Genomic DNA, 27,993 nt, shown 5'->3' with positions numbered 1-27,993 from the left:
TATGTATGTGGTATGTCTGAGTGTGTGTGTATGTGAGTGGAGTGTATTGTGTGTGTCTGTGTGTGCGTGTGTGTGTAAACCATTTCCTCTGCTCAGGGCAGTATCAGCTGACAATCTGCAGAGTCTGTGCCCCACAACAGAATTGAGTCGAGAAGAGTGTCTCTGGAACTGAGAGACGATGCTTCGATAGGCAGCACAAGGAAAAAAACCTGTAAGTAATAGTCTGCCTGACACTGATTAGCAGACATACAAAAGAAAATGGTGACTGGGCCCCCTTGGGTGCGGTTGCCTCCCAGCTTGTACAGAGCATCCGGCTCTTGAATGCCAGTGGGAGAGGCATAATGAAGGAGGCTCTGTCCTCTGCCGGTGGAGGAATGCTGTGTGGTTGTGTGTGTTGGTTCTCTGGATGTAGGCCTTGTATTCACCTTTGTGGTCCCTGCACACACCGCTCATTGAATTCCGTATTCCCGGGAACAGCAGGGGCCCCTTTCGATTTGTCAGCCAGCCAGGAGAGATGGTGGGAGAATAGTATGTGAAAGAGAATTGAGAATGTCCAAATTTCAGTCCGATTTGGAAATTAAAAGTCATCTTTGTATTAATAGAGCATCAATTTAATTCCTGATTGTTGACCTTCCAAAATTGATAACAGTTGGTAAGATAGCAATACACAAATGGAACATGCACATGTTAGTGTTAAATACATTTGATAGGTTCAAAATGGCAGGAATGGTGCCGGCATTGTTACTGGGCTAATGAGCTGAAGCAAATTTGTCCCGAGAATAAACCCACTAGTGACCCAGAAGTCTTATTTCCTTTTATGCTGAAATGCTTTTGCATTACTGTACCAATCATTTAAATATATTAAAGCTGTACCTAAATTCTAATATCATCATAAATATACTATTATTATTTCAGGCCTTTCCCATTGGCTTAGCTTCCTACATCACCTCAAGCAAGTAGAGGTTCCACAAGTTTCCTCATTCTTGAAATTGCTTGATCTAGACAAGACGAAGATATGACCCACACCACAGCATGCTCTGGGGATCATTAATCAAAAGGTATTTGAATGCCTCCTAACTAGAAGCTATTACTTCCCCTTTTTATCCCTTTATCCAATATTGAAACATTGCCTTTAAACATCTTAACTCCTCCTAGCCGGGGGGATGCTGAGGTGGGGGTGGGAGTCACAGAGTCGGCTCCTAGTGACACCTGGCCTGTATTTAGGACAGTAGGGGACTCACCTCCCAGCCAGGGTAACTCAGTTGCCCTTTACACTATGATCTTTTCCTTTTGCGGTTGTTTGTATCCAGTGCTGCCATCTTTTTAGACTTAACTCTTTTTGCATGTCTTCTATGAATCCCAAACTTTAGGGAATATACAATTTACATATCATAATATCTTGCATTTCTACAGCTCTTTATACTATTCAAAGTGTTATTTTATTATGTCTTTCCTTCCTTGGCTTATTCCTGACCTCGGTATGCTAGTACTGTTTTTCTCTGTCCTAAGGTAATACTTTCCACTTAACATTTACACTTTTTATTGTTTCTTAAGACCTTTTGTCCTTCTAATAAAGCTATGAATCTCAGCCCAGTTTCTATGTAACCTGATCAGCATAGTTCTATTTGAATAACTTTCGGGACTTTGGCGGGAATGTTCTCTGCCATGCAGAGTGATTGCAACTCCCCTGAAGAGACAAGTGCGGTGTGCTGTGTTCTCTGATACTGTGGTAGTTGGTTAGAGTCCTAAGGTCATTTTTGTCAAAAATCAAGATTCAAAAGCAGTTGCTTCAGAAGGAAAAAAGGGACTAGGAGCACTAAAGAATGTCTTTATCAATCTTATCACCTGTGTCACCCCTTGGGACAGAATCAAAACGGTAGTGGTAGATAGAAGCATTGAGGCCAGCCGAGGGGCCACTCACCCGGGCAGTGAGTAGCAGGTGCCTGGGCCACTGGGTCAACAATTTTGTCCTAAGTGCAGTGCTGGACCCCAGCCCAGTCATGGCTCATGAAATGCAAAGCACTTCCCTAATGGATCAATGACATTCATTCTATGCAAATGGCCTAAAGAAAATTAAAAATATGGGAAAGTGTGGCTTGCTTGTGGTTAACTATCAGATCAGTGACAGTTAAAATTAGGCCATGTAGATGGACGGTGTAGAGGCCTGACCACTGCACTGTACATCTGAAGCTGCCGTTGAATAATATTATATGTCAAATATAATTTAATATATATATAGTCACGGGATGTGGAGTATAGTGTGGGAATGGAGTCAATGGAATTTTAATAGATATGCATGATATCGGGAGTGGGGGCAGTGGATTGGGGATGGGGGGTTGTCACTCTGTGAGGGGTGAAAAGGATAACTATTGCATTGTTTTGTACATCTGAAACTAATAATAAAATAAAAATAAAATAAATGAAAAAAATTAGGCCATGTAGAGAATATTACTGATTAAAGGTAAATTTTTACCTTTGATTAAAGGTAAAATTCAGAATCCTTGAATTCAGCAAGAAGAGATAGATTCTGTGCTCCTCATTGTCCTATTTTAATGAATGCACTTTGTACTGGTCTTTTGCAGAAGGCTTGATATTTAGAGAAACATTTCTTTGTGACTAGCAGTATTCATGCTTATTATGTAAGCTGAATAATTTACCCCGAGTGTAAAACTTTTCACTTTTTAATTCAGTGCACCTTCCAGTCTAATGCAAAAACCACAGAGGGACCAGCAATATATGACAAATATACTAAACTCTCATCCAAGGTTTAATTTTAATTAAAGGTAAATATTTGGAATAATGGCTTTGTTCACCACTGGTTGAAAGAAAGCGGCTTGAGGTTTTGGTTTTCACCCTGTACACCTCCTGTCTGATATTTCGTTTCCCTTCTGATAGGTTCAAATTTCAAGTCAGTAATTAGCCAGCACATAGTTCTAAAGGTACAATTAGGTCAAACTCCAGACATGACCGAAGTTCAAGTTTATTTATGTTTATGAAATGATAGCAAGGAAATTTCTGGGTGGAGAAAAAGTTTGCTTTTCTAAGGCAAGTGTTTGGCTATTTCACATTTTGTTTACTTAGCAGTGCTGAATGAGCCGAGGTATTTCACATTTCAGGGTCTTTATCTTCTCCATCAACTCTAGAGCTTTGTTTTTGGCCTTTAGCTGTGGCTCTGGAGGGCAAAAGAATAGCGAAGGAAGTGACTCTTCTCCCTGTCTGCCTCCAACCTGTGAAATAGTCTTCAGACTCAGTATTCACAGAGTCATTCTGTAAACTCTCCTCTCAGGTACACCTTGGGAGACTGTCCCTTCAGTGCTGGCCTTCTTGGGAATGGACAGGACAGATGGGAGAAAAAGGAGAAGTTAAACATGGAGAGAAATACAGGATTCAAAGACTGCTCCCCACACTCAAAAATGAAGACACAGTGAGTCCTTCCAGTGCTTAGATGGCACAGTACTGGGATTTTGCTAGTAACCCCAAATTTGAGTCTGGTTGGAGGAATGATTTAAAATGTTTTATTCACTACAGGGAAAGTAGTCAGCTTTTAAGTATTAGCCGTGCAATTTATCTTCCATGTCTCTTCTAAATTATGAGAAAATGGCCTTTGGGTAATGATAGTGTCAGAATATGGACATCAATTCTTCCTCAAACCACAGGAAGACAAGAGGAAAGGGATTCTGAAGGTGGCGTTAGCATACAAAGTGTGGATAGGAACAGGGAGACAACATAAATCATCTGTTTTTTGCAACAGACTTAGTGAAACTGGTTGATTCTTGAAATCCTGTGCCCGTATAACTGACACAAATAAAAATAACAAAAACATCTAAAAACAAATTATTGGGGCAGCCAGTTAGCTCAGTTGATTAGAGTGCAGTGCTCATAACACCAAGGTTGCCGGTTCAATCCCCACATGGGCCACTGAGCTGCACCCTCCACAACTAGATTGAAACAACCACTTGACTTGGAGCTGATGGGTCCTGGAAATACACAGTGTTCCCCAATAATCCCCCCAAAAAAAAATTCTAAGAAAAGCAAGGAACTTAAAAGTCTCATTTACTTTGTAAACTTTGGTTCCATGTGTCAAATGGGGCACCTCCTCTAATGAATGCAATATGATACATTTCTCCGAATTTTTTTCAAGTTTTAGGTTATGGTGTGTCTTTGTATCTCTGGCATTTGGGAGATCATACCTCCGATTCATTTTCTGAATCCTCCATCAGGAAGGCAACCCTCAATTACAACGTTGCTCAAGAGAGAGGCTGTGATCTTTTGGGGGCCCTGTTCCCTGGGATTGGAAGTCTGGTTGTTTCCAGGAAGAAAAGCAGAGACTGCTTAATGCATTGCTAGCCTCACATAAGCCTTTCAGAACCAGAAGTGGCCATGGTGCTCCCAGGGCCCTTCCTGCTTCACGCACCCCACTTGTCTCTGTTGGTGAGGGTGTGGAATAAATTGTGTGTCCTTTCTGCGCCTCCCTTTATCGCTCCAAGCAAACGTGGCACTGTTTTCCACTCCACACTTTGTGTTACTGGCTCTTTGTGCTTCCTTTGACCTAAAGATGCTTAAGTTATTACTAATAGATTTCTTTGTGTGATTGCTGTTTTCCCCTTGGGACAACTTCTGTTCTTGGTACTCCTTTCTCTGCCAATGTGAAATTTAGGAAAAGCTTGCACCTTTGAAAAACCTTTCTACCTTGTTTGTATGCCTGTGGAATTCACCATGATTCTTACATTTCTGAAGAACTGAATTTCGAGACATGAAAACTTTTTCTCTCTGACTCCTGGATCACTTTCTAGATTTATGGCCTCATGCATGTTCTACCCTTGTTAGTTGACACGTGATCACTAGTAGACTGTAGTCTCCTGAGGCCAGGGCAAGTATCTTTCTTCTTAGTATATCCACGGAGTCGACCTAATGCACTGATGTATACATTGCAAAATGTGTGCTGAATGAATTCTTTAAAGTTCAAAATTGCATAACAATTTGGTTTCAGTCGAGCCTTTGAGGGTACCCATAGGCATCAAATTTGTTCGATTGCCAGCAACCTGAGAGCGTCTGTCCCTGTGTTTCTGACTTCCAAATCTTAAAAACAGAGGCGGTTGGGCTAGGTACTCATAAAGGCCTTCGATCTGTGACTTTTCCCCCTTCGATTTATTAAGCACCCATTAAATGCACTGTCTAGATATTCTGTTATAGTGGGCATGGGGGCCGGTGGTGGGGGGAATATAGTTTACAATTCAGATGTGAAGAGAAAGCAAGTACGCAAAACAATCAGAATAATGACAAGCGCAGCAGCATCATAGCGTATACATTAACTATCTGATCGTGATTCCAATATTGGTCTTGTGCAAAGAAGCACCCAAGGATATTTATCTAAAACACGAATATAATGTTTTGGTTTAGGCAATGGTTTTCCGTCTTTTGTGTATGCTAACTTTTTTAGAGAGGGAAGGAGAGTAATCCAAGGAAACAGGCCTAGTCAAACAGGGGATATTGGCTTTGGATGGATGATGTTGCTTTTACTGAGTTGGGACCTAACTCACGCTTTCTTTATGTGATCCCTATTTCCACCTTGGAATGCCTTCTGTCCCCAGCAAGTCCAGCAAGAGTAAGCCCAGGGTTGGGCTTTTGGGGCCCCCTTGCTGTATTCCTCTAGCTCATTCCTTAATGTTATTACCTATAGACAAGATTTAATGTCTTATTAGTTTCCAGTATGAATAGGAATTGAAACACCTGGCTAAGAGTAGTACCGGTTGAGATCCTGCAGGCCCTGCTTTGATGAATAGATATGTTTAATTTAAAATTAATGTTCATTTGCATCGTAAGATATGGCACTGTCCTTTAAAAATCTCTTAGCAGCTTAAATATGCCACCATGTAATATTTACTGTTGTAATATACTTATTTTTTATTCATAGACAGGATAAACTTCAACCCACTGAAATAATGACAAATTCAGACGATTACTAGACACCAACTTTGAATGTTTCCTTAAGTAAAGTTCAAACTAGAGCTTGAGTGAGTGCCATGGCCTCTGCAGAAGAGAGTTCACGTAGCAGGTCACATAGATTGTGCAAATGATGTAATTTACGGCAAATACCTGATTTCTGCCTGGGAATCCGGCATTTTGGTAATTGCTAGGCAGGGGCTGCCTGTGTGAGCAGCCCCCAGTAAAAACCGTGGGTGCTGAATCTCTAATGGGCTTCTCTAGGCAGAAGCATTGCAAACATGTGGGTGCGTGTTTTTCTGTTGGAGAAACGAACATAATGTGAATGTGTCCCCTCCTAAGTTGGGAGGGAGAGAGCCTACAAAGCCTGTGCATGGATTTTTTTCAGACTCCACTTATGTTTTTTCTCTCGCTGGTCTTGTCATGTACCCTTTGCTGTAATAAACCTAAGCCATGAGTACAACTATATGCCGAGTCCTATGAATCATTTTAGCAAATCGCCAAATGTGTGGGTAACGTTGGGGATCCCCCCAAAATAGCACGTTGAGACAGTATTTGTTTTATTTATGTTATGCCATCTTCCCCTCAGCTTTAGAGGAAAAACATAAACACAAAGACTGTTATATTTACATTAAATATTTCCAGGTCACAAGACATTAAAAAACAGTTTTTATTCATCTTCCTCAAGCAAAGAGAAAGTAGTTTTTGAAAGCCACAGAAAACTCTAAGCTCCCTTGTTTAGACCAAATTAGTGATTGGTTTCTGGGTTTTTTTTTTCTGATTCTCACAATAGAGTCTTTCTTCGTTCCCTCACGCTATGGAGGCAAGCTGTTTGGGCTGGTTCATAAGTAAATAGGTCATAAACTGCACTCCATTCAAAAGTGACGTACTTATGAAAGCATTTATTTGTCCTACAGAGAGAGCACTGGCTCATTTCAAATATTGTTCTCAGCCTAGATCAGAAAGCTAAAGAGCACACATTGCACATTTTGTTTTAAACACAATAGTCTGATTGTTTGTTTTTTGATGGTGCCATAACTGTGTCCCTGGGAAAGCACTACCAAATAGTTAAGACTTTTAGAAGACTGTATGAAACCATAGACCTAAATATAACAACTCAAACTAATGTAGAACTCTCAGAAGACAACATAGGAGTCAATCTTGGTAAAGAAGTGAATCGTGACCTTGGATTGGGCAATGGTTTCTTAGATACAACACCAAAAGCACAAGTCATAGAATAGAGAAGTTGGGCTACCTCAAAAATTTAAAACTTCTGCGCTGTAAACAATGCTATCAAAAAAATTAAAAGACAACCCAGTGAGTATGGGAAATATTTACAAGTCATACGTCTGATAAGAGACTGTACCCTGACGTTTTACAGCTCAACAATAAGAAGACAAGTAAGCCAATTAAAACTGGGCAAAGGATTTGAACAGACCTTTTTTCCAAAAATGTTTTCCAACTTATACAAATGGCCGATAAACACATGAAAAAGATGTTCAACATCATTAGTCATTAGGGCAATGCAAATGAAAACCACAATGAGATACCACTTCACACCTACTAGGATGGCTATAATAAAAAAGACAAACAGTAACAAATTTTGAAGTGGACGTGGAGAAAACAGTCCTGCAGTTCCTCAGATTTGTTAAGCATAGAGTTATGATGTGACCCAGAAATTCCAATCCTAGGTATAGACCCAAGAGAAATGAAAACATGGTCTGCACAAAAACTTGTACACAAATGTCCATTGCATAATTGTTCATAACAGCCAAACAAAAGAAACAACTAAATGTCCATGAACAGATGAATGGATAGACAATGTATTTTTTTTTAGATTTTTTTTATTGGGGAATTGGGGGGATGGAAACAGTGCTGGGGAATTGGGGGAAGGGGAGCAGACAAGTTGCTGTCGTTTTGTTCTTCATTCTAGTTGTGGGGGACGTTGCTTCACTGGCCCAAGTTGGCACCATCATTACGCTCTTCCCGGGCGAGGCAGATCAGTTGCCGGCTTCTGGACGGCCGCTCACGCTGGCTGCTGGCTACACACGGTAGCCCATGGCAACCCACTGCCACGGGCTGCAGCCTACACCATCGCCGGCGACTCATGGCAGCCCAGCTCCAGGTTGAGCTGTTGTTCAGCATCTTAGCTGTAGAGGGCAGTGTCACTGGCCCTCATATGTGGGATCCGAACCGGGGCCCTCTGGCATCCCAAGCCAGTTCTTAACCATCGCGCCACTCGGCCGGCCCTAGACAATGTATTTTTATACACTGGAATGTTATTCAGCCAAAAGAAGGAATGAAGTACTGATACTTGCCAAACTGATGACACTTGAAAACATTATACTAAGTGAAAGAAGCCAGTCACGTACTGCATTGTAAGACCACATAGTGTATGATTCCATTTATTTAAAATGTCCAGAATAGGCAAATCCATAGAGATAGAAAGTCAATTAGTGGTCACTTAAGACTCTGGAGGGTTAGAGTGGAGTGGAGTGTATCAATCAGGGTTCATCTAGAAACAGGAGAAGTAGGAGATATATATATGGACAGGTTTATTTTTGTTTTTAAAGATTTTATTGGGAAATTGGGGAGGGGACAGTGTTGGGGAATCGGGAAGGGGAACAGACAAGTTGTTGTCCTTTTGTTCTCCAGTCTAGTTGTGGAGGATGTCGCTTCACTGGCCCATGTTGGTATTATCATTGTACTCTTCCCGGGTGAGGCAGTCACTCACTGGCCATTGGACGGCAGCTCACGGCGGCTCACGACAGCTCACGCCAGCTGCCGGCCAGCCCCACTGCAGCCTATGCCATTGCTGGCGACTCATGGCAAACCAGCTCCAGGTTGAGCTGTTGTTCACCATCTTAGCTATAGAGGGCGCAGTGTCACTGGCCCATTGTGGGATTCGAACTGGTGGCCCTGCTACTCAGGGCTCACGCTCCCAAGCCAGCTCTTACCAATGAGCCACTCGGCCAGCCCTGGATAGTTTTATTTTATTTCCAGGAATTGGCTTAGGTGTTTGTAGAAGGGTTAGCTAGGCAAGTCCAAGATCCATAGGGCAGGCTGTCAGGAAGAGCAGGCCAGAACTCTCAGGTGTGAGCTGAAGCCGTCTGCAAGTGGAATTGCTTCTTTGAGGAAACTTCAATTCTGATCTTAGGCCTGTTGCCTGATGGAATCAGACCCACTTATTAAAGTCACTTGATTACGAACTTTAATCGTATCTCAAAATAACCTTCCCAGCTGTACCTAGGTTAGTGTTTGAGCACCTGGGAACTGTAGTCTAGCCAACTCGAGACACAACACTGACCATGACGGGTCAGGGCATGGGAGGGGGAGTGACTGCTGACGGGTTTCTTTTTGGGGAGATGAAAATGTGCTAAAATTGTGATGGTTGCATGATTCTGTGAATATACGGAAAACTGTTGAATTTTACACTTTAAATGGGTGAATTGTGTGGTTTGTGAATTATATCATGTTTGCAAACCTGTGTCCATAACAGCACTATTCACAATAGCCAGGAGGTAGAAGCAACCCAAATGTTTATCAAGGGATGAATGGATAAATAAAATGTGATATAGCCGTACAGCGGACTATTACTCAGCCTTAAGAATGAAGGAAATCCAAAACAAACAAAAATTTTAAAAAGAAATCTTGTCACATGCTACAATGAAATAAGCAGTCACAAAAGGATAAATAAATACTGTGTGATTCCTCTGATGCGAGGTATCTAAAGTAGTCAAATTCATAGAAACAGAAAGAATGGTGGTTGCCAGGATCTGGGTGGAGAGGGAGGTGGGTATAGTTTCAGATTTGCACAATGAAGAAGTTCTGGAGATGTGTTGCATAACAGTGTAAATACACTTAGCACCTTTGAACTGTGTACTTGGGAATAGTTAAAATGGTAACTTTTATGTTATATATTTTAAGTTTTATTGGGAAATTGGGGAAAGAGAACAGCCAAGTTGTTGTCCTTCAATCTTAGTTGTGGAGGGCGCAGCTAGCTCAGCTTCAAGTCCAGTCACCAACTGGCCATCTGTCAGCAGCTCGTGGCCGCTCAGCTCAAGGTGCTGTGTTCAATCTTAGTTGCGGGGGTGGGGAGGAGGCATAGCCCACCATCCCTTGCAGGAGTTGAACCGGAAACCTTGTTGCTAAGAGCGCATGCTCTAACCACTGAGCCGTCTGGCACCCCGTTGGCAGCTCAGGGCAGCTCAGCTCAAGGTGCTGTGTTCAATCTTAGTTGCGGGTGGGCATAGCCCACCATTGTACAGGCAGTCTTGTTGTTAGGAGCATGTGCTCTCACCAGCTGAGCCATCCTGCCAACAGTGGCAACTCAGCTCAGGTGCAGCTCACTGGCCCATGTGGGAATCGAACTGGTGACCCTGTTGCTCAGAGCTCGCGCTCTTAACCAACTGAGCCACTTGGCTGGCCCTATGTTATGTATTTTTTTTTAAGATTTTATTGGGGAATTGGGGGAGGGGAACAGCACTGGGGAATCAGGGAAGGGGAACAGACAAGTTGCTGTCCTTTTGTTCTTCAGTCTAGTTGTGGAGGACGTTGTTTCACTGGCCCATGTTGGTATTATCATTGTCCTCTTCCCAGGTGAGGGAGCCACTCACCAGCCATTGGATGGCTGTTCACGGCAGCTCATGCCAGCTGCCGGCCGCTCACGCTGGCTGCCAGCCACTCACGGTAGGTAGCTCATAGCAGCCCCACTGCAGCAGGGGCTGGAGCCTATGCCATCGCCGGAGATTCATGGCAGCCCAGCTCCAAGTTGAGCTGTTGTTCACCATCTTAGTTGTAGAGGGTGCAGCATCACTGGCCCTCATGTGGGATCCACACCAGGGCCCTGCTGCTCAGAGCTGGCGTCCCAAGCCAACTCTTAACCAGCGCATCACTCGGCCGGCCCTTACGTATTTTTTCTAATCACAATTTAAAAAAATGAAAAAAAAAGACTGTCCTGCATTGCCTGAGTAGCACCCCTGTTATCTGAACTCTGCCCTCGTACCCTGTTCTGTCCTATACAGTGTTGTATACAGTCTCTGAAAGGAGAATGAAGGACTTCTCAAAATGCAATCAAAATGTACTTAGGGAGTTCAAGTGACATTGACTCCATTGTTTTTTTTTGTGTCTTATTTAATTTCATTAACCTATTTCTATTAAGCTGGTGAGATTTAGAGATGGTGAGTTTGCAGGATAAAATATTGAGGTAGAATTGTTCACATTTATTTTTTCCTAATTAACTAAGACAACTGCTAAAGGCAACTAAAAATCTGGTCTTAAATGATAGAAATGTGGCTGCATGGCCTTTTTCTGAGTTTGGTGGACACCAGAGGCATCTTCTTCAGGGAAGTGACACAGAGCCCAGACCTGTGGTGCCCGCTGTGCTGTATTCTGAGACTCTGGCCCCCATGTCACGCTTCGAGTGGGGAAGCAGAGCAGCTCAAAGCTGAAGCATTGAACCAGGAAGTATTCCCACTTCCTGGTTTACCCCTTTCCTTTCTAAGATCGACTGCCACTTGTCTCAGCTGACAAGATTCACCCAGAAGGAGGGACAGCTGAAACTGGTGAGGCCAGTCAGGCTGGAGGCCCCGTTCCTTCTGCCAGGAATGCCCTTGCGTTAGCCCAGTGGTTCTCAATCAGATGATTCAGACCCCCAGATGACACTTGACAATGTCTGGAGACATTTTTGGTCGTCTCAACTTGGGAGGGTGGGTGCTACTGGCATCTTGTGGGCAGAGACCAGGGATGTTGCTAAACATCCTCCAGTGCACACATAGGACAGCCCCACAACAATGATCCGGCCCCAAATATCTGTAATGCTGGGGGTGAGCAACCTTGCCTTGGATCTTTGCAAGGCGAGCTCCTTATCATCCAGATCTTGACCTAAATTGATCTTTGGATGGGTGGGTTCTTATCAGCCCACATAAGGTAGTTTTATTTTTCTTGTTGCACTATTACTATATTATATTTTGTCTGTCTTTTATATCATCTTCTCCCCCCAACCTTCCCCTGTGTACAACATACTAACGACTAATATAAATTCCAAAATCTGAAAAGATTAGGGACCTCGTTCCTCCTTGTTGTATACTCAACTTCTTGTATAGTGTTTGGGAGCTAGTGAGATGCAATCCATATTTGTTTCATCAATGAATGAAAAGGATTTAACTTACTCTAGTGACTCGGCCTCCACCCTCCACCTGTGAGAGTTTCAGCCCTGCCATCGAGGTCACCAGTCCAGGTCATGCCAGCATCTCTTTCTCTCTTAGTCTTGAAGCCCCTGGCCCCTCCCTGCCTCCCCAGCTCCTCCTACCAAGGTGGGAACAGGGGAGGAGTGAAACTTATGGGGGAGTCCCCTGGGGGAAGCGAACCTGCAGTGCTCAGGGGAAGTCTCTGTAGCATTTGCTATCAGAGGAGTGGGGATGAGGTAGGATCATGGAAAATAAAAAAGCTAAATGGATACTTACCTGGCAGGGGAGATACCATGATCACGAAGGTGGTTTTCCCAGGGTGAGGCTTATCCATTGCACTCCGGATGTGCTGACCCCTGCGATTTCCCCAAAGGTGGGAAACTCGACTGCGTAATTTGTGTTGTGGGGGACTGTGTTAGTGCTCTCCCCTAAAATTAAAAAAAAAAGCTAAATGGAGAAGGGCGGGGTGGGGGAGTCCAAGAGTACCTGGCTACTCAACATTTTAGAGTGGGAAAGAAAGCAACTAACATTTAGTGAGTGCCTTTTAGGTGCAGGGCAAGATAGTCTCATTTAATTCTTTTAATAGTTCTGAGATCAGGGCACTCAGGTTTGGCACAATCAAATAACACATCTAAGGCCACACAACCAGGAAGTGGTAGAATTGAGATTTAATCAAAGGTTATATGATTCCAAAGGCCAGCACAATTAAGTCCTTTGGGGAGATCAGATAAGATGAGTTCTGTACTCAAAAGAGCTTTTAATGGGGGTGGGGAGGGCCAGGGAGGCCCACAAATTAGCATATGAAAGTTGTAGCAGGTATGACCAGCTTGGAGGTACAAGTGTCACTTCCCTGTAATCGAATGAATTGCTCAAACACCCATATACCCAAATTAGTAGGCAGTCCAGTAATTCTTTCTTTCTCCTTCTCTCTCTTCCTTCCCTCCCTGTCTCTCTCTTTCTCTTTCTCCCTCTCACACACACAGCCCCCCAACGAAATTGTATGCAAGAACCCCAGGGGTTTACAAGGTCTTAATTGGTCAGTCCAAGTGAAAGACACACACGTGGTCATTACCACCTGGTCACTACTGAAATTAGTCATTGCAATGGTTGGAGTGGTGGTCCAAGATTACTACTCTTTATACTCCTATAGCTGATTGGTACTCATGGATTCAGCCATTGCCCCAAAGGAGGCCCCCATGCCAAGGTTGTTTCAGCCTTGGGCACGTACCACCAAACCTGCTATGATTAGATTTGGCCACAGCAATATTTCTGGTTCTACATGTTCTTGTAGAACCTGACCATCCCTCCCACCAAAAGGTGGAGACTAATTCCCCTCCCTTTGAATATGAATTGACTTTAGTGACTTCTTCCTATTGAATTAAAGGCAGCAAAAGTGACACTGCTTGACTTCTGAGGTTGGGTCATAAAAGGTGATGTGGCTTCCACCTATGCTCACCCTCAGAACCCAGTCACCATGCTGTGAGGACACCTCACCGACAGTTCCAGCTACTACCTGAGCAGACAGCCAGCATCAACTGTCGGACATGTGACTGAGCCAGCCTTCAAGTTTTCCAGCTTGAGACATAGAGGAACAGCAACAACCTGTCCCTGCTATGCCATGATGGAATTGACAACCAACAGATACCCCCATCTTCGTCATTTATAAAGGCCTAGCCAAAGGTCCACCTTTGTGTAATCATTCTGTTGCCTCCTAGGGAGAAGTATGCTGTTTTGCCTCTGTTTTGACATAATGTTCATTATATTATTGTTAAAGCTACTTGTGTCTGCTTCCCAGGTGAACTGTGAGCTGTCTTAGAGGATGGGCCCACATTGTATCTTCCCTCCTCACTGGCACCTGATCTGTGGCAAAGCTAACAGCTCCTTATGTACTCACTGCAAGAACTGTAGACTCAAAATTCAAACCCCTTGTACAGTATCAGCTATCTTCAGTAGCTTTGTTTATGAATATATGTACATGGGTGTGTATGCATGTATTGTTTCTTTAAAAACAATTCCTATATACATCCACACAGTGGAACGTTATTCAGCCTTAAAACACGAATGAGGTTCTGACACAGGCTACAACATGAATGAATCTTAAAGACACTACACTAATTGAAAGAAGCCAGCCACAAAAGGACAGATACTTGATGATCCCACTTATATGAGGTACCGGGAGTAGTCAGATTCATAGAGGTGGAAAGTAGAAGATTGGTTGCCAACGGTGAGAGAGGGGGGATGGGGAATTAGTGTATAATGAGGAGAGGCTTTCAGTTTGGGAAGACGAAAAGGCCTGTGGATGGATGGTGGTGATGGTTGCACAACAATGTGAATGTATTGAATGACAGTTGTGTGCTTAAAAATTGTTCAAATGGTACATTTTATGTAAATTTTACCACAGTAAATAGATTTCTGTATAACCTGTTATATTTGAATCTCACCAAGAAGATATGGGACACATCCCAAAAACTCAGCCCTGGAAGAAGTGGTAGAGTTGCCTTCTGGACAGTTTCATCTCTTCCTTGGAAAGCCTTCTGCGAAAGAGCCACACAAGAGAAGTCATGTGCACACAATGTGAGCTGCTTCACTGTCTCATCATGTGCTGCTCAGAGCCTTTGGGTCAAAAGTTCAGCCTGTGATCCTCCCCATGTGCTTCTGGCTCCTGTGGTTTCCTGGGGCTTGGGCTCTGCCAACAGATTTCCAACTTGGCAGGGCTCATAAGGTGTGCATCTCGCCCTCCACACACTTCGTGATGACCTTGGACTTGGTGACACCCATTCTAATGTGGAGTGTACAAGGTGCCTGACCCCTTGGCTTGAAGGAAAGAATGCTGAACCAGGAGCTAGAAGGTCTAGTAGATTCATGTCCCAGGTGTGTGCCTTACTGTGTGACCTGGGCAAGTTGTTTCATAACCATGTTCCACTCTCACTGTCCTCCACCTGTTAACAAATGCATTCTGAATTATACACTCATACAATGTGTGCTTTCCTACCCTTCTCCCCAAATTAAGACAGCAGCAGTCCCTCCTTATCTATGGTGTTTCTTTCTGTGGTTTCAGTTATCCGCAGTCAACAATGGTCCAAAAATATTAAATGAGAAGTTCTGGGGCCAGCCGAGTGGCTCAGTTGATTAAGAGCTTGCTCAAGAGTGCAAGTTCTAAGCAGCTGTGTCGCCGGTTCGATTCCCACATGGGCCAGTGAGCTGTACCCAAACTGAGCTGCCAACAGGTGGCAGGATGAGTCAGCTGGTGAGAGCACGTGCTCCTAACAACCAGACTGCCTGTTTGAGATGGTGGGCTATGCCTGCCCGCTACTAAGACTGAACTCAGCACTTTGAGCTGAGCTGCCGCCCGGATAGCTCAGTGGATAGAGCGTGTGCTCTTAATGCAGCTGCTGGTTCAACTCCCGCATGGGATGGTGGCTACACCCACCCACAATTAATTGAACACAGCATCTTGAACTGAGCAGCACAACTGGACTTGGAGCTGAGCTAGGTGCGCCCTCCACAACTAAAATTGAAGGACAACAACTTGGCTGGTCCCCTTTCCCCAATTCCCCAACACTGTTCCCTTCCCCCAATTCCCCAACATTGTTCCCCTCCTCCAATTCCCCAGTTTAAAAAAATAAAATAAAAAATCTACATTAAAAAAAAAGAAAAGTTCTGGAAATCAACAATTCGTAAGTTTGAAGTTGCACTCCATTCTGAATAGTGAGATGACATCTCATGCCATCTGTTCTGTCCCACCCAACACGTGAATCATCCCTTTATCTGGCGTCTCCACACTGTGTATGCCCCTTGCCCATGAGTACCAAGGTAGCCGTCTCGGTTATTAGATGGCCTGTTGTGGTATCGCAGTGCTTGTGTTCAAGTCACCCTTATTTATTCAGAAATTATGGAATACGATCCTCAGATGAAACTCAGCATTCAAGTCACCCATATGATCACCAAAGGATTACAGCCCATGAAGGAACACTTGAATGAGTTAAAAAGAAAGACAACATGTGATTATAATGTTATTCCAAAAGGTTCGGGAAAAAAAACCCTTCAACTTGCAAAGATCCCCAACCATCAACATCGTCTGTTCCTGACATCCAACCATCAGCCTTGTCATGACTTAAATGAGCCAGAATTACCCAAGGCAGATGACTCTTCTGATACATTGTCAGAAGGTCATTAGTAGCCTAACGCTATGTCACACTGCCTACGTCATTCACCTCACTTCATCTTATTATGTAGGCATTGTGTCATCTCACATCATCACAAGAAGGAGGATGAGTACAGCATAAGATATTTTGAGAGACAGACCATGTGCACATAACCTTTATTACAATAGATTATTAAAATTGTTCTATTTTATTATTAGTTGTTGATAATCTCTTACTGTACCTAATTTCTAAATTAAAACTTTATCATAGGTATGCATGTATAGGAAGAAACAGTGTAATAGGGTTTAGGACTGTCCATGATTTGAGGCATACACTGGGGGTCTTGGAACATATTCCCCACAGATAAGGTGGGACTGCTGTATTAGTCATTCATTCTCTTATTGTGAATCAGTTTAATCAGATTGCAAGGGGGTGTTGGATAACTTTGCTGTATGGAGAAGGCAGGCCTAGAAGAGGTGAGGAGTGAGGGAGGCAGATAGGGCAAGGGGAGGCTTGGGTAAGCATCATGGCACTGCACTGGCTTCTAGGAGCAGGGGAGAGGAGGCAGGAGCCAGTCAAGTGAAACTACTGCCTTTGCGGTTACACAGGAGTATATCATGAAAACATCTATGCTGGGATTCTTTTGTGAAGTAGAGGATGGGTACCCTCCATAGACTGAGCTTGATGTCTTGAGGAGAGGAAAGGGAGAAAGAATGTAGGTTGTGTGACCTCCCCTAACTCTGTATTTTCTGAGCCTACAGCTGTATCAGTTAGGATTGGGTTCAGTTGTGATTAAGAGACCCTAAAACTAGTGGTTAAAAGTCAGAAGTTTATTTCTCAAAGAAGTTTAGAAGTAAGCAGTCTAGGGCTGATGTGATAGCACCATGGTCATAAGGGACCCAGGCTCTGTAGCTTTCTACTCTGCCATCCTCAGGACATTGTCCTCATCCTTATGGTCTCATATGAATGCTGGAACTCCAGCCATTACATCATAGTTCCATGCAACAGAATGGAAGAAGAGAGGAAGGAGCACATGCCACCTTCCTTCCAAGACGTCTCAAAACTTCCACCCATTACTTCAACTTGTTGACTATTATGTAACCTAGCTGCAGTGGAGTCTGACAAAGGTAGTCTTTTATCCTGGAAGCAATATGCCAAGTAAGATGCTGGGATTCTTTTCATTTGAAAGAGAATTGGAGAGTAGATATTAGGTAGGCAGCTATACCTTGCCCCACACCAGCCGGAAAGACCATAGCATAGTCACTAGGAAATCCAGTTCATTCCACCACACACGTCTTTAGCATTTATTGAGCAGTCCTAATGCAACCACTTGTACTTGAAAACTTTTAGCTCCTTTTGATGTGTATAACGATACCCAATTTGTTTGTCCTATTCATTCAGCAGACATTTACTGACTGCCAGGCAATGGCAGGCGTAGCACTGGAGATGAAGAGAGGAATAGGACATGGCTTTTGAGCCTTCCCCCACTTTATCATCACTGCTCCTGCTGCCCAGGTTTGTGCTGCTTCCCCCAGCTCTGCACACTCATGTTATGAGAACAGCTGTGACCCCCCCGCAGAAGGGGAAATCGCAGTCATATCTTGTGGAGGAAGAGAGGAGGTCATGACATTTTAGGCAACACTGAGAACCCAGAAAATATGGAATGCAGTGTGAATATCTATTGTTTCCAACTGAAGAGAGCTGTTTCCCTGAAAGGGAAAAAGTTAGACTTAGTACTAAGAATAGAGCAAGAGAAACATCGGCCCTGTGCCTTCAGCTGAGAAATGAATTTCATTAGAGTCACAGTTATTGTCTATTGTCCACATTGGTGATTATGGTTGGTCTGAGATCTGATTTCCACTTCAGTTCTCACAGTTGGCATTATTACTTCCCTTTGTGTAAGTTTTGAGAAAAAAACATTCAACATGAATCAGATTTCGATTTTAGTTCCCACCAAAGAGAGACTTAAACATTTATTTATTTTTATTTTTCAATTACAATAGATATTCAGTATTATTTTATATTAGTTTCAGGTGTACAGCACAGTGGTTAGACGTTTATATAACTTATGAAGTGATCTCCCAATAAGTCTAGTACCCACTTGGCATCAGGCATAGCCATTACAGTATTATTGACTATATTCCCTGTGCTGTACTTTACATCCCCGTGACTATTTTGTAACTACCAATTTGTACTTCTTAATTCCTTTATCTTTTCACCCAGCCCTCTAACCCTCTCCCATGTGGCAATCATCAGTTTGTTCTCTGTATCTATGAGTCTATTTCTATTTTGTTTGTTCATTTAGTTCTTTAGATTTCACATATAAGTGAGATCAGATGGTATTTGGACAGACCTTTTTTTTCAAATACAATGAAAACAGACTCACATTTAGATCAAAATACTTACATTACAATGGAATATCTTTTAGGAGTACTGTTGAGTCCTCTGCCTTTCATTGTTCCTGAGTCCACAATTATGCATGACTGTTCCTGTCCTAATTTAGAATGGAGTGCACCTGCTCTCTAAACCCTTTGACTTCCTGTAGCTCAGATTTCCTTAGTTTTTTCTTGTTCTTTTTTTTTAAGTTTTTATTGGAGAATTGGGGGAGGGGAACAGCGTTGGGGAATCGGGGAAGGGGAACAGACAAGTTGCTGTCCTTTTATTCCTCAGTCTAGTTGTGGAGGACGTCGCTTCACTGGCCCATGTTGGTATTATGATCATTGCGCTGTTCCTGGGTGACGCAGTCGCTCGCCGGCCACTGGACGGCCGCTCACAGCGGCTCTTGGCAGCTCACGCTGGCTGCCAGCCACTCACGGTAGCTTACGGCAGCCCACTGCAGCAGGGGCTGCAGCCTACACCGTCGCCGGTGACTCACGGCAGCCCAGCTCCAGGCCAAGCTGTTGTTCATCATCTTAGCTGTAGAGGGCGCAGCATCACTGACCCTCATATGTGGGATCCGAACCGGGGCCCTGCTGCTCAGAGCTGGCGTCCCAAGCCAACTCTTAACCAATGCGCCACTCGGCCAGCCCAGTTTTTTCTTGTTCTTTTTGAATGATATTTACAAACCTGAGATTTATTACTGTATGCTTCCCTGTCAAAGGAACCCTCAAAACTCCCAAACTTCAAGAGAACACCCAATTTCCTGATTCCCAGGCTCTCTTGTTTTTAGAGGTGGGTTTGGATCTTCAGCCTCCCCAGAGACTGGATGGGTGATCAAATAGCATTTCAAAGTGTTCTTGAACATTTCTGATGTTTGAAACCAATATTTTTTAAAATTTTGGTAAAAACATAGCATAAAAATACTATCTTAATGTACCACTTTTAAGTGTACAGTTCAGTACTATTAAATATATTCACATCGATGTAAAAGAGATACAGAACTTTTTCATCTTGCAAAACTAAGACTCTATACCCATTAAACACTAGGTCCGTATTTCCCCCTCCCCTAGCCCTGGAAACCACTATTCTACTTTCTGTTTCTATAAATTTGACTGCTTTAGATACCTCATGTAAATGAAATCATACAGCATTTGTATTTCGTGACTGGCCTATTTCACTTAGCATAATACCCTCGAAGTTCATCTACATTGTAGCAAGTGACAGGATTTCCTTCCTTTTTAAGTCAGAATAATATTCCATTGTATGTATATACCACATTTTGTTTATCCATTCATCCATGATGGACATTTGAGTTGCTTTTACCGCTTGGCTATTGTGAATAACGCTGCTGGGAACATGGGAGTGCAGATATCTCTTTGAGACCCTGCTTTCAATTTTTTTTGGATAAATACTCAGAAGCGGGACGGCTGGATCGTGTGATGGTTCTGTCTTTAACTTTTTGAGGAACCTTCACACTCTTCCTCTTTCAGTTTTAACACACAGATATGTAAGTCTTAATCTCTGCAGATCCAGACATGTATATCAAGGAAACACCAATGTCTTTGGCAGACATAGAAAAAAAGTGTGGAGCAGAATTTATATTGAATTGAGATTATCAAAATGAAGTTATAGCAAAGTCACAGCAGTGAGCCTTTCATTTTGAGATCAGACTGGAAAATTTTCAATCTGATTTTCACTTCTTTATACTATTTTGGTCCTCTTCACAGTAAACCTCATTTTCCTTTACTACAATGAGTTCTCAGACATAAAGAAGAGTTAGAGATCACTTTTTTCTCTCCTAGCTCTCTTTAATTGTTAGGCAGGTGAATTCAAACTAGGCAGAAACCAAAGCCCCTGCATATGCACTATTACATACATGTACATATTTTTATGGTTAAAGTTCCATGAGCTTTTGGATAGACAGTGCTAGCAATAAGTGTGATGTCAAGCACTGTCATGCTACACCTTGACATCAGATTACTCTGTTGTCAACACACACACACACACACACACACACACACACACACACACACGGCCCCATGTCTTAAACAGTCTGATTTTGGACTTTTTTTTTGTCCTAGGGGGACTCCGACATCATTGGGGAGTTTTTGTAAAACTCCCCACTGTGCCAAAGAGAAAGAGCACAGTGCTACAACTTTCCCTCCAGCAGCATCATTTGTAAACTTACTGTTTTTTTAAATGAAGTTTATTGGGGTGACATTGGTTAATAACATTATATAGGTTTCAAGTGTACAATTCTGTAATACATCATCTATATATCCCATTGTGTGCTCACCACCCAGAGTCGGTTCTCCTTCCATCACCATATATCTGACCCCCTTTTCCCTCTTCTACTACCCCCCTCCCCCATTTCCCTCTGGTAACCACTAAGCTGTTGTCTGTGTCTGTGGGTTTGTTTTCTTTGTTCATTTGTTGCTTTCTGTTTTACGTCCTACATATGAGTGAAATCATATGGTTCTTCTCCTTTCCTGTCTGACTTATCTCGCTTAGCATTTTTATTAAAAAATGACACAAACTTTCATTTGAAAGTTAAAGTTCCACATAATCTGTGACATTTATAGTCTGATAAATAGAAGAGAAAGTATCCCTCAAGGATTATTCTCTCTACAAGAAGGAACAGATGGATCAAATGTATGTACTGTGAACCAGTATGCCCTGAGACTAGTTTCCATTAAAAATTATTTTTCCATCTTATGAATATTTGCCCTAACTATGGCTTATGTGCTATTTCTCACATTTGTGGGGCATGTTACACTTTTCAAAGAGCTGTAGGTCTCTCTCTCTCTTACTTGGAGTATCCACTGCGGGTTCCCACACAATTTGCTTCTTGTGATTCTAGTGAGCATGGAATGCTTGTGACTCACTCTTACTGGAATGTTTCCCCTTTTAATTCTTTTTCTCAGTCGGCCTCCTAGTCTCCTTCCACCTTTGATGTTAACTTTGTGGTTCATTTCCTGTTATTTGCAGCTTTGGAATTAAACACATAAATGAAGTCAAAGCAAATGAAAAGCCCAGGTCAGCTTTCTTGTTGAGGGTCACAGCTGCGGTTCTGGAAGGTCCTAGAGCAACAACTTAGCTTGTCCTCCCTCCCTCTGTTTCCCAAATGGAGGCCTCTCCTGCAGAAGCAGTTATCAAGGTTGGCCAAAGTCTTTCAGAAAATGTGTTATCTGTGTGAGTGGGTTTTTTCTATGTTGAATCACATATTTTGTTGCTTAGGGAATGTATTCGGTGAAACTCAGCTGCATAATTGGTTCCAGTTTATTCAGTGTGTGAGGCCTTGACCTTGAACACCCTTTACCCGTGAGATACTGGGAATAACAATATGGTACAAATTTGCTTGTTGGTTGGCCGGAGGGGGTGAAGAGGAGGTGTTATGGTCTGTTTGTTTCCTGATGCAGAATTTGGAGTCAGAGATACTTGCCTTCCTTGTAATTTATAACCCAGTTCAAAATTCCAAGGCCATAAACTTGAACATCCACCTCACAAGTTGGTGAGGCAGATGAAAGGAGATATGTAAATTATGCACAAAGTTTCTTAAGCAGCCACCTGGTATGATCACTCATTAGAAAAACATCCTGGTTTTAGAATGCTTCCTGTGACAAGAAAAAGATTGAATTTAACAAGTCTTGCCTGTAACCCTACGACATGCCAGGCTCGCGCTGTACATGATGGGAGGCAGAAAAAAAACCCCAAGCCATTTAGTACCTAGGTGGGGAGAAGAGCTACCCCTGTGTGATAGATTCTGTAATATGAGGCAGTCTATAAGCTGGGGGCTAAGGTTTGACCTTGAGAGGGGCCTGGTCCCTGTGGGCTGGGGCAGAGTTTGAACTGGGAGTTCAAGGAATGGAGAATGAGTGGGAATTCCAGGAAGGAGAAACATCTCCAACCACTGTGCCATTACCTCAGTGCTTGGCTCTGATTCTCACCGGCCTTGGCTGTGTTTTGCAGTCGGTGCTCTCTCCAGACAAGGAAGATAGCAGCCAGTAGCCCCAGGCTACCACCTCCAGCCTATGAGCTATCTAGAAATAGTGGGAGCGCTGAAACCCTGGTGCACCCAGCCCTGAGCCAACTCCTAGGGTGGAGGGAGGTTGGACAGGGGCAGGGCATTGTGATTAATAATCTTAACACGACACCAGGACGGTGTAGGTGGAAAGGGAATTCTGCAAACGAGCAAAAGAGGGGAAACGGGGAGTGGGCTGGGCCAGGACTGTGAGCACTACAGGTCACAGGATTTGGAATTCTGAGTTTTTTATTTTCCAGACAGCAAATTGAAACTCTGGACTGTTCCATAAAAAAACCCAGAAACCAAGTAACCCTACATGTAGTCTCCCTGCACTGTCTACAGTAAGGTCATTGTCATACTGACCTGTGTACAGTGCAGACACTTCAAAAAAATGTTCAACACGTTGCTCATGTCTCTGCCCTGCCGCTCAGCACATTTTCTGTACGATTTCTCACCACCCATTTCGCCCCTTGTTCTTTCCCCCTTCCGTCTTAGGAGTCATGTGATTCTATTTTTAAATGCTTTTTCTTTGTCCTCATCTCCCTTATCCTTTAGACTTTTCACCATATCCTCTTTTGGGCTTTTTTTTCTGAAACAAAACACTAATAATGAAAAACTTTCCTAAAAGTTGTTAGGATGTGATATGCAGCATATAATGGGAAAATTGGGGCTGTTACCCCTGGGGCCACCCCAGACTTCTCTCTAAGAGTCCAGGCGGGAATGTGTAGATTGTAATGATGATGTGATTCTGTTTTTCAAAAAGAAAGATGTTAGGCATGAATCCAACAGCATCAGCCAGAACAGCTTTTCAAAAAAAAATCTTCCATCTAAATACTCATATTAAAAGATAAATGTTTCATTCACAACAAATAATCCCCTTCTAAACTTTTCGATAATGCTGAAGACATATTTGATATACTATTCACTAAATATTTAAAAGTGTGTTTTATGTTTTTCTCTGTTTTCAGTAATCAAATAGTAAAGGCAAAGGTTTATCTAAGTTCTAAAAATCCTGCTGTTTCCTTAACAGGAAATGAAACTGCCAATGTTCCACAAAGCAGACAAAGTACCTAGTTTGATGTAGAAATCATGCTGATTCACCAGAAGAAAATGATCTTAAGCGTACTCAACCGAACATTTGCATGTAAGTATTTTTAAAATTAAGTTGCCTTAAAAAATCAAATTACTTTATAGACAGAGGTATGTCATGGTGTGATCCACAATTAAACATGTACTTTAAGAATTGTGACTGACATGCTGATTAGAAAACACAAGTCATAGCCATTTAACATTTTAGCATAGGGTAGTTGGTGTTGGAAATGGAAAGAGAAGTCATTGTAAAAATTTAAGAACAAAGCAATGTCAGGCCATATGTATTACTTTTTATTTTTTGAGAGTCTGCATTTTTTGGTGAACTGTTTATAGTTTTGTAGTAATCCAGTCAGAAAGTTGCATAGCTTTACACACTTTACATAGTGTCAAAGGTTTGTTTTGTTGTTAATTACTTGGTTGGTGGATTGTTTTGTTTACAATCTTCAAATTACTTTTTAATTATGGCTTATAATTCCTGCAATAGATGCTTTATCACTGTGCTCACCTTGGACTTATGACTTTCTCTATGAAAGTAACTGGAAAGCGAAATACTAGAATTCCCAGCCTCCCTTACCACTAAGGATTGCCATGTGACACATCCTGGCCAATGAAGTGTAGGTAGAAGCACTTGGCGATGGTTTTCTTCAGAATTTTTTTTTAAAGGCCAAGCTATATGAGGACGGGCTCTGTAGTTTACCCTTGCCTTCCCCCTTTCCCTGTGTAGAAAATGGGCACATTGCCTGGAGGTGCTGGAAGTGACATTTACGCTGATTGCTGAGGAAGAGTAGGAGTTAATTAGGTGAAGGGGAACAGGGATCTTCAAAGAAGGATGGTGCGGTGCCAATAAATTATATTTAATAAGGAATGATTGAAGGACTGACTATCTGACATGTCTATCTTGGAATCATCAAAAGCCTGCTCAGTGGATGAAGGGCTATTCCAGTCCCAGTGGCAGAATTAAGGCCACAAGTGGGTGAATGGGAACAACAAAGAGATAGCTTTGGACTCAAAGCTAGCTGAACTTTTTCATAAATGGAGCTTCCCCACAATGATTCGAGTTACCATGTAGGTAGGAATTTCCCCATCACCAAATGTGTTCAAGCAGATGATGACTGAACGCCCACCCAGGAACAGTGGAAGCGCAAGTCCTACATTAATATAGGGATTGTACTGTTTCAGTTTCATTCAAACATTTTTGCTCAAGTATGCCCTCAGGAAATTTTGAACAACTATGTACCCCCCTCACACATTTTATTTTGTCTTTTAAATTTTTTAATTTTTATATTTCCAAATTGACATATTTGTAAAATCATAGGCTAAAATAGCTGCAAAGAATGTGATTTCTGGTGTACTGTACATTATGCACATACTTTAAATCTGTTCTTGATGCTTCAAAATCTTGGCATAGCTCATTTAGCTCATTCAATTAATGGAAAGTGCCTGCTCTATAACCTAATAGCAAAGCCAGCGCTCACTATCAAACCAATCACCCAAATCAAACTACCTTTTAAATAAATGTGTAAAATGTTAGTGCTCTCCCTGCTCATGAAACAATGGTGAACCTAAAACTGACATGATTCCTGCCCTCATGGTGTTTGTGCTCTAATGGGAGAGACAGATCTTAGTCAAAATGTTTCACAACTAAACAGTAAATCAAACTGGGAAGAGTACAGTGAGGGAAGTGTTAGTGGAATGTATAATAGGTGGGTGGATGGTCTGGGAGGGCTTCCCTGAGGAAGTGACATTTAAGCCAAGAGCTCAAAGAAAGGAAATGGAAATCTTCAGAGAAAATCGGACTTCATTTTCCGATTCAAATGAACATGAAATATTATCTTCTACTTCTGATGCTCAGATAAAGCAGTTTTGTCACCTCGATTAAGTAAGTTTCCATTTTTACCTATCTATATCATCTATATCTATATCTATATCTATATCTACTGGGGGTGCCAAAAATACGCATGACTGGTATTCATCTTTTGTTATTGGTATATATTATGTATTACAATTTTAATACAGTTTTTTCCTTTCTTAAAATGTGTATACATTCGGGCCAGCCGAGTGGCGCATTGGTTAAGAGTTGGCTTGGCGGGCCGGCCAAGTGGTGCAATGGTTAAGAACTGGCTTCGGACGCCAGAGGGCACCGGTTCAGATCCCACATATGAGGGCCAGTGACACTGCCCTCTACAGCTAAGATGCTGACCAACAGCTCAACCTGGAGCTGGGCTGCCATGAGTCGCCGGCGACGGCGTAGGCTGCAGTGGGCTGTCATAAGCTACCATGTGTGGCTGACAGCCAGCATGAGCTGGCAAGAGCCACTGTGAGCAGCCGTCCAATGGCCGGCGACTGACCTGCCTCACCCAGGAAGAGCGCAATGATAATACCAACATGGGCCAGTGAAGCGATGTCCTCCACAACTTGACTGAAGAACAAAAGGACAGCAACTTGTCTGTTCCCCTTCCCCCGATTCCCCAGCACTGTTCCCCTCCTCCAATTCCCCAATTTAAAAAAGAAAAAAATGTGTATACATTTTTTTGGCACCCTCTGTATATAGGTATAGATATATTTTTTTTAGCCAAAGCTTTCTTTTTTCAGGTCTTGAGAGAGAAAGTCTAATCTGAGATAGAATTTTTATATATGACATAATTGGCTTTCTCTTCTGGGAGGTAATCAACAATCCTGATAAAATGCTTGAACAATCTCTTTGTGGAAAATTATGTTTACCGCCCCCTTCCCCCCAGCTGACTGACTGCTGACACTCTTTAATTAGTAGTTCCTTTATTGTACCAATTACCAGGTCGGACAATTAAGTTTGCAAACTCATCGTAGAAAAAGTGCTGTATACCTCATTGCTGAATATCACTACAGTCACCTTCGAAGTACTCCCCTTGGGAAGCTATGCACCGATGCCAGCGCCTAGTCCACCCTTCAAAGCAGAGCTGTCGTCGTATTACACTTGATGTCCTGAATGTCATGAAAATGTGTTCCTTGCAATATTTCCTTTATCTTCGGGTCAAGAAAGAAGTCATTGGGGGCCAGATCAGGTGAGTAGGGAGGGTGTTCCAATACAGTTATTTGTTTCCTGGCTAAAAACTCCCTCACAGACAGTGAGCGCCACATGAGCTGGTGCATTGTCATAATGCAAGAGCCATGAATTGTTGGTGAAAAGTTCAGATCGCTGTCTTTAAACTTTTTCACGCAGCCTTTTCAGCACTTCCAAATAGTAAGCTTGGTTAACTGTTTGTCCAGTTGGTACAAATTCATAATGAATAATCCCTCTGATATCAAAAAACATTAGCAACATCATTTTCACTCTTGATTTGGACAGAACTTTTTTGGTCATGGAGAACTGGCTGACTTCCATTGTGCACTTTGAGGCTTTGTTTCAGGGTCATATTGGTACACCCATGTTTCATCACCAGTGATAACATGGCCCAAAACATCGTCTTGCCTCTCCAAAAGGTCTTGGCAAACTTCGACTCTTCTTTGCTTTTGTTGTCGGTGAGATCCTTCAGCACCATTAAAAATTTTTTTTTGTATTTTTTAATTAGTTGATATATAATATTATATTAGTTTTAGGTATACGACATAATGTTTGGGAACATTTTGCACACGACTTTTTTTCTCATGCCAAGATTTTCAGTTGCGATTTTCCTGTTTCTCTATTGATGTTTACTTGGTGTGCTATGCTTCTCACAGTCAGCCAACAATATTGACGCACAACTCAATGAATTTTCTTAATGTTTTCATCAGTTCTGCTCGTTACTGGCCGCCCTGACCTCTCCATCAGTGACATGTTCTCTCCCCTCAGAAAAACGTTTAATCCATTTGTACACTGCTGTTTTCTTCATGGCATTATCCTCATAAACTTGGACTAACATGTTCCTGATTTCACTTCCACTCTTGCCAAGTTGAACAAGAAATTTAATGTTTGTTTTTTGCTCTAATTCAAGCTTAGGCATTCCCGCGATGGCACACAAAAATACGCAACAACAATAATGAACGTCACTCAGCAAGACACCGCCACACGTTGACACAAACACAGCTGTGAGACACTGATGTACCAAGGTTATGAAACCTTACTGAGCTTTTTGTACAGGGCTGGCTGCCAATGTAAGTGCACGGTGGCAAGTTCACGAACTTAATTGTCAGACCTCCTGTATCTGTCAAAAGAGGATCTTTGAATTGGCTTGCTCAGGAGGCTCTTTGTGGCATTTGAAGTAAA

The 27,993-nt window shown here is 42.5% G+C and overlaps 1 long non-coding RNA gene across 2 annotated transcripts; it reads left to right on the top strand.

Moving 5' to 3' along the window:
- Positions 1-13: 13 nt before the first annotated feature.
- Positions 14-26,604, top strand: LOC109372987 (uncharacterized). Of its 2 annotated transcripts, XR_002122138.1 has the most exons (4): positions 14-1,058; positions 3,287-3,424; positions 23,710-23,823; positions 26,566-26,604. It is a non-coding gene; the product is annotated as an uncharacterized LOC109372987 (long non-coding RNA). The 2 variants fall into 2 exon arrangements; XR_002122139.1 differs by lacking the exon at positions 14-1,058 and having other exon boundaries at positions 2,659-3,424.
- Positions 26,605-27,993: the final 1,389 nt, after the last annotated feature.

Source organism: Hipposideros armiger, unplaced genomic scaffold, assembly GCF_001890085.2.
Source record: "Hipposideros armiger isolate ML-2016 unplaced genomic scaffold, ASM189008v1 scaffold_682, whole genome shotgun sequence".
In the NCBI taxonomy this organism is placed as follows: Eukaryota; Metazoa; Chordata; class Mammalia; order Chiroptera; family Hipposideridae; genus Hipposideros; species Hipposideros armiger.
This window is presented reverse-complemented; position numbering and strand designations above follow the sequence as displayed.